This window comes from Trichoplusia ni, chromosome 5 (assembly GCF_003590095.1).
Source record: "Trichoplusia ni isolate ovarian cell line Hi5 chromosome 5, tn1, whole genome shotgun sequence".
NCBI lineage: Eukaryota > Metazoa > Arthropoda > Insecta > Lepidoptera > Noctuidae > Trichoplusia > Trichoplusia ni.
Window position 1 is genome coordinate 14,688,586 of NC_039482.1, and position 8,077 is coordinate 14,696,662.

The window sequence follows — 8,077 nt, forward strand, 5'->3', positions numbered from 1 at the left end:
GTTACTTTTAGTGTCAGATGTATTCTGATTGAACTTTAATGGCCGAGTATGTTTATGTTCACTATTACCCGTCTGCAAGGATAGAATTGGCTTCTCAGACTTCTTTGTCGATCGTACATTACGTAAATAGACCAATAATTTGTCAGGTTCAGTAAACTGTGTTGCTTCAGCACTGGTTCTAACGGATCTATCATCAATCCCAAATAAAATACAATCTATAGCATTTTTACCGACAATATTGCAACGATTTAATAACACCATTTTTTGATAAAAATATTCTTCTAACGAGTCACCAAATCTAGCCCTGCAGGCAAGCATATCTGTTAACAACTGCCCATAATTTTCGTCACTCGGGAATGCCATTTTCAACTTATTTTGCCATTCAACCCATGAAAACAGTAAACTAGGTAAACCTTGGTACCATTTTTGTGCTAAACCCGATAATTTTGGAAGGGCATAATGAATTATTTGTCTCTCAGTCCAGTTGTAAATTTCGGCACATTCATTAACCTTCAATAGCCAAGTTTCAATAGTTTGATTTCGCTTAACAGGGTCAAACTCAGGAATAACATTCATTACAGGATAACGTTCATTACCCCCATCTGTTTTCATGGTCTGAATAAACTCCTTGAAAGCCGAAACCAAAACGCTAGCGTCTGCATCACTATTAACGATAACTTGTTGACTCACGGATGGTGTAGCTGCTGATCCAGTTGTAGGCTGACACATTCTTGTTGCTTCATTCTGAAGTGGCTGTCTACCAGGCATCCTCTCGGGACTTACAGTCGGGTCACGATCTTGCGCCACATCACGCCTTTGAGGCGCGCCAGGATCACGGGCGACATCCCGACTCTGTAAACCGTCATGCCTAGCAGGCGTACTACAATCTCGTGGTCTATTACGTCGACTAGGCGTGCGATGATGTCTCTTAGACTTGCTGCGCCTCTTTGATCCATTGCGACACTGTGATACGCTGGAATCTCTCGATAAGTCCCGAGTTCGTTTCCGTCTAACCTTCCGCTGCCTCCGCACTGGTGAGCCAGATTCGCTCCTATTTGAATCATCAAACTGTGACATACGTCGAGAAGACTTCCTTTTACGACCCATATTTTCTGAAAATTACAATGTATCACAAAAGCAGCTGTTCTAAAACTCAACAAGTGAAATTAGGTGTCGATTTCTGTTTATTTTGATTACTATACCGTATTTTATCTTTATAGCATACCAAATAAAGGAGAATAATGAAAAGTCAATAATAAATGTTTCAAGCCCCAAGAGATAGTCTACCGCACAGCCATTGTCTTTCTATTGTGTCTCTTAACTATCGGGGCCTGACAGTCTAATTCAAGAAACAATCAATTGTACGTAGTGGGGTAGGTAGATACTACCAAACTATCGTAATTATCATTATGGGTATTAAATCAACACCACAATTGCTTAAACTACAGTAGTTGGGTTATTTTCTTTACAAAATCAGAAGAATAACTACTATATACACAAGCTACGGAGTTTTTTTTTTTTTTTTTTGTTTAATCATAAAAATCTTGTGATACCAAATTTATTCTTGACTACGTGATTTCTATTTTCATTACTTTAATGACTATTTATTTCGTAATTGTGCTCAGTTTACACCAGATATTTAAAACTCCTAAATTATGTTTTAAAATAATAGTTTACACAAAAAAAAAAATGTATATTATTATGAGAAATCATGTTATTTTACTCACTTGTTTGGGCGTTAAGTCCTTTCACCGAGGGCGATATTCTAATCGCTTGACACGATTATATCCCACTTCTGAGCTTTAAGAGCTCAGAAAAATTAATAATACCAAGATTACAGATAAATCAGTTTATTCACATTCACATATATCATAAATCGGTTTATCACCAGATAACCACGGTATAAACGCCAACCAAATTGGAGAACGTGTGTCCAGTTTGGGAGTTTAAGCTCAAGTGTCGTTGGGCGCGCGCACTACCCCCTTCCACCATTTTTAAACCAGACAAACAAGTAACGGACGTTGTCGGCCGGAAGTAGTGCGCGCGTTTACAATATTGAAATTGGGATTTATAATTTCTTATATGTAATTATATAAAATCAAAATTCAGTTCCTAATAATTACGGACAGTATTTCAAATAGTATATATTAATCTTAATTTTGTTTATGATTCTAACAGTTGTCACCACGCTGTATCATATGAACCTAGCTAGGCAGTTGAAATTTTTAAAGATAATGATTTCTGTTGTCGTACAACAAAGATCGATATAAAAAACAAAGATCGTGGTTAAGCAACGATTATAAAATTTGTAAATTAGAGATGGCAAATAAATTGAAAAAAAAAATACAAATTTGTCATTGTCACTAGTCAGACTCTTCAAATATAGGAACTTCTGAGCAACCGAAAAGGACGCACTACCCAGCAAAGATTCCACACTGCAATATTCTACTTTAGGAGCGGGTAGTACGGTCCAGAATGCTATAATTTATATTGGTTCCAGAAAGTAGTTTATATTCGCTATTACTTGTAGCCTTAAAACATAGATTAAGACCCGCCTAATCCTCGTGCACACACCTTAACATGACCATTGTTGCGAATTAAACAAGTTTGTGAAATATATTGTTCTTTTGTATGGTAATGTGTTAATGTTATATGTCCTATGGGGAAAATAGAGTGTGTAGAGAAATCAAAAGTAACGTACAATGGAAACAAAATGTTTTTATTTTTTTTATTTCATTTAAATTTAAATTATTGTGTTGTTTGTTGTGTCTTCAGTAACGTTTCAGTTTTGGGTTAGGGTGAGAAAGGTTTGAAAAGAAATAACGGATTAGAGTAAGAACCCATTGTAGTGTGTAAGCCGACCTTACTCCCGACATACCTATACATTTACTTAGTATTAAGCTTAAGTTAATCAGTTCAGTATAATATACACCTTAGACATAGCAACACGTCTTTATCATTTTGACACCAATAACTCCCCACATTGCATTCACGGGAGTTATTGGTGTCAAAATGATAAAGACGTGTTGCTATGTCTAAGGTGTATATTATACTGAACTGATTAACTTAAGCTTAATACTAAGTAAATGTATAGGTATGTCGGGAGTAAGGTCGGCTTACACACTACACCTCCCCCGATAATAAAATTAAAAAAAAAATACAATCGTGTTTTTTTTTATACATAAAAAAATCGAATATTGTTGTAAAAATAAACAGACAACTAATTTTTATGATAGGTATACTTACTTATTACAGCTGATTGTTACTTAATTTTAAAGAAATGTACTGTTAACAATATTATTACTATATATACTGAATTACATTTGTCAAATTACAAGTATTATAATTGTTACAAAAAATATTAAATAAATAATAAAACTTCACAAACTTCAGATTACTTAAAAGCAAAACATTGTTTCAATTTCTGTTATTATATTATTTATTTTAAACTTTTCATATTTTATAACAAAAATAAAATCTTTGTACCTATATTATCAAAATTTATTTTCCATATTTCATTTTATTTTCTACAAATACATGTTTTTAATGTCTTATCCATCATTTTCTTTTCACATTTTTTTTTTATTCTCTTCTTAAGCAAAATATTATATTATCTACTTTCAGTACTCTTCCATATCTTTGTTATCAATATCTTTATATTCTCTACATTATGGTACACATATATTTTTATTTGGACCTTTGGTCTCCTCATTATTCATTATATTATTTATTTTATAGAAGTACATTACTCATTTTTATAGTCGACTTTATTTTTCATTTATTTAAGGATCAGTGTTTAAAACCTTTTAGTTTCCAACAATTTTCACGGAGGGAAGCTCGTCCGACACCATGATCAAATGGAAGGATCTGTCCTTATACCTCTTAATTTGTGTACCACATGTTCATAAACATTAACATTCTAAACACAACATAAATATAACATACAAAATGAATAGCTTGGTTTACAAGCCGGGCGCTCTCGGGTGATCAGTCCGATGACGTCAGCGCAGAGTCTTGCCTACCAAACGATTCCCAACTACTTAAAACCATATCATACCAAACAATTTTATAAAACTGGTCCTTAAAATAATCCTATACCATTTTTCAAAAACCTTTTCATAATCCTCTTTTATATTTTGTTAAAAAAAAAATTACTCCTTGCACTCTAAAGATGATAAGAGATTTTACATATTTCCCTATAAGGCAATCAAACTAAATATTAACATCAAACTTTTTCTAGACAATTTAAAAGATAATCATAGGTAAACAAAGGTTTCTTAAAACTTGATACATGTTTATATTAACAGCACAATATCCGTTAGTTACACAGAAAGACACATGATACCCAATGTAAAATAGCATTGATGCCCTATGTGAGTTGCATGACATCATCATCAAAATTGCAGCGCGTGCATTATGACATGGCGCACCTGAGAATGTTCTGGTAACCATATATAATTATTAATTACAAAATTTAAGTTAGCTTTGATTAAAATATTATTGTTACCTGAGGCAATATAACATACTAATATAACCATGGTCTGAAAAAAAAATAACGGTAGCATATCCCGTACGGCCGTGCCCGTTTTGCTCGAGACTTGGCAGGGGCACTGCCGTGCCCTCAGATATACGACTTAATTACATTGTCAACAGGCGTTCCTATCCAATATATTTTATTAATAACTATAAAAAAAGGATTATACATTTTAATCTTTAAAATTAAAACCCTTAAACGTACCTAAGTATAGAAGAAATTACCAAAAAATTCCGCGGCATTATAATAAGCTTCAAACCTTCAAAACAATCACATAATCACTGACACCATTATATCACTCACACTCACACCGACTTCACAAGCCTGGTCTTGTGGAAGATCACTTGACGTATCTTCTGCCTGATGACGAAGGTCTTTCGGACCTTCTTCATAATATTCCTTCTGGTACCGTCAGCGTCGACTTCAATACACAAACTCCCAGCTAGGTTGTGTCGAATGCGGATGGACTTAGAGTAGATCCACCCCGAGTACTAATTCACAGTTTCACATTTTTTAGATATACATATCATTTAGATATAGCTAATAGTTATTTTTTCACGAATCACAAAATCTTCTTATCATGTTCCCAATTGCGCAGCACTGCCACAAGGCAGCACTGGCAGGGTCGCCATGCAATGTGGGGAGTTATTGGTGTCAAAATGATAAAGACGTGTTGCTATGTCTAAGGTGTATATTATACTGAACTGATTAACTTAAGCTTAATACTAAGTAAATGTATAGGTATGTCGGGAGTAAGGTCGGCTTACACACTACACCATGATTTCTCAAATGAAAGACGAATTGAAAATGACCTAGTATGATATATTTTTGAAATTAACTAAGTTTAAAAAAAGCAGAAATTTCACCACATCATAGCAGCCGGTCATGATGAAACAGTAATACATATAAATCATCCGTAGTTTACAATTACCATGGACAAATAACATAGGAAAGGCTCTACACGAGCGAGTCGCGGCGACCGGCGCCTGCGCAGCCCGCAGTGCCCGCTTACGTAACACTATCACTGCACAGTCTAAATGTCTTACTATCACTAACACGCTACTTATTAACATCAATCTGTTGACGTGTTTCTGCTTGTTGCTAACTACGTATAATTAACAAGCAGCATCTGTGATTGATACCTGAAAATTGAATGAAGAGTGTATTAATTAACACTGTCAAATTAAATACTGTTAGACCTACTAATGTTATTGTAAGTGTTATTGTAATGAATAGCCGTTGAAGAAACCACGCCTTTATGATTTTAATTTTTGCTTTTATAGGTATCATTCATCACTACGATTCCTCGTAGCATGAGATATGCAATCCTGCACTAGTCGAGGAGGAGTCGAGTCGAAGAGGTATGGAAAAAATATCTCTCACGTAAAAAACCAAATAACCTTCCAAAATCTTTTTTTACAAAAACCAAAAATAACTGCTATACCTAGAACGAGTATTTCGAAATATTTTTTCATATGTCCGAAACGACAATGTCGAAAAACGAAAGTTGCAAAGTAGTAACGAAGTTGTTTTAATCGTCCTAAGTAATATCAGAATTTTTACTATTTAGGAGACCTCACCACCAATAAATAATCTTTGATGAGTCAAAAAGGCGGGATATTTCATCAGAATCAAGCAATAACAAGATATATTAATCAACTTATTCCGATATCTGATTTTATACCTATATACATAATAATCAATAATTTGATGCAGTAGCCAACCTTTGAATGTAGGCTATGGCGAACGATATAGCACGGAATATTTTCCTTGTGTTACGTTATAGTGAAAGAGCCATGCGCCGGCGCACACTACGTCGATCCGTGACGTAACGTGCTCCCAATTTGTGCAGTTAAGAAAGACGGCCGCAACGGCCCGCGGTATAGACCCAGTCTTAATAAAATTACATAGAGCTAAGCTATTCAACACTTTGGTAGCGCCTTATGGGTCTAATGTATACGATGTTCTTTTGTTTCTGGTGAACTTAAAGATCGGTTTTAATTTTAGATCATGTGTGGTCGGCATCAGTTACTTTGGTTGAAAAAGGAATTTTGCTCAAAGGAGAAATGCTTTTTGTTTAAACTGCTTGGTTTAAGATCTCAGGGTAAGGTAGTGGTGACAGGTGGGGGTGGTTTTCTGGATATTTCCGTATAGATTTGATTGACTTAGTACCTCAATTAGGTGAGATAGTAGCCCGGTTTCGTTTATACTCGCATCTCTACATGTTTAAAGTAAAGTAATTTAGATGTATTATAAGTCCAAGGATATAACTTTTCGTAAGACAATAAAATCCTTTTCTTCATTATTGCGATACGATAATGACATTGCAAAATTTTATGACGTGTTAGTACTGCATACGGTTAACGTGAATTTATTTGCAAGGCTTTTCTTGAGTCATACTCATTACAATAATTATTTTATTGACTATATTCGTATTCAGGTTAATGGGGAAATAATATGTCGCTTCTCTGAAAACCTGATGTGATTGAGCAAAAAATTTCGTCGCCTACGTCTTTAAATTAATTTACCCGTTACTTAGGCAAGAACTAACATTTTCTAAGATATATTTAGGTATCTGTGTAAGGTGTGAATTAGGTACGGCAATCACTAACTAAGTATTATCATATGTGAAATTCCCGGATTTTCACTGCTCGAACCACTGGATGAGTTTTTCCAGTTGCACTAAACCAGGGCCCCAATTCTGCCATTAGAATGACCGATAAATAAATGGAAATTGGATTAAATTGGCACTCTTCGCATTTTTCTAACACTATAATAGGAAATTCAGGGAGCTGAACTGAAATGAATTCTCATTTTGACGAATGTCGATCCAGCTTAATAGGCTCCGTAAGGTTCACATTTTTTATCTTTTCTACACTTTTCTTCCTTTTCTGGTTTCCATACTACTTACCTACTAGAATTTCATTGAACCTTAGGCAACAGCTATAGGTTGTTATATTTAGAGTTACGGCACGAGTTAACAATGTTGGTTAGGTATATGTTAGGTTGACTAAATGTTCACAAAGACTATTATTAAACTGTTCACGACACGCGTTGCGGTGGTATTCAAAATAATCCTTTAGCAGGACAATTTAGGTTCATTGTTAAATTCGTGTCAATATCCGACTTCCTACAGCGTATTTATAAAATAATCCATAATTGACGCGAGCTATTCCTGTTATCACTAAGTATAAGGTGGTATGAGTATATTATTTGATCGCAGTAATATGTCGCCCTTAAATTATATAATAGGGAATAATAGGAGGATGAGATACGTACATAAGACAAGGACAATTGTACATGAAAGTATAAATAAATAAATAAGACTTAAAACCGTCTCCCTATTCGCAAAATATTCAAATTGACATAGAACGACATTGAGGAGTCATTTGGCAAAATTGCCCTTGTGTAGGAGTCGAGCCTTCCAAAGTGAAGCTAGTCTAGGAGGGAAATCTGAAAAAAACTCAACTCAAGTTTTTTGTGTGGCCAGAGCAGCGTGAGCAGTCATTAACGAGTTTTAAAACTAGATCATGCCGAAACGAA

General features: G+C 34.6%; 1 long non-coding RNA gene across 1 annotated transcript; it reads left to right on the forward strand.

Moving 5' to 3' along the window:
* Window positions 1-5,234: 5,234 nt before the first annotated feature.
* LOC113493679 lies at window positions 5,235-8,077 on the forward strand. The gene is made up of 2 exons (XR_003400601.1): window positions 5,235-5,747; window positions 5,818-8,077. It is a non-coding gene; the product is annotated as an uncharacterized LOC113493679 (long non-coding RNA).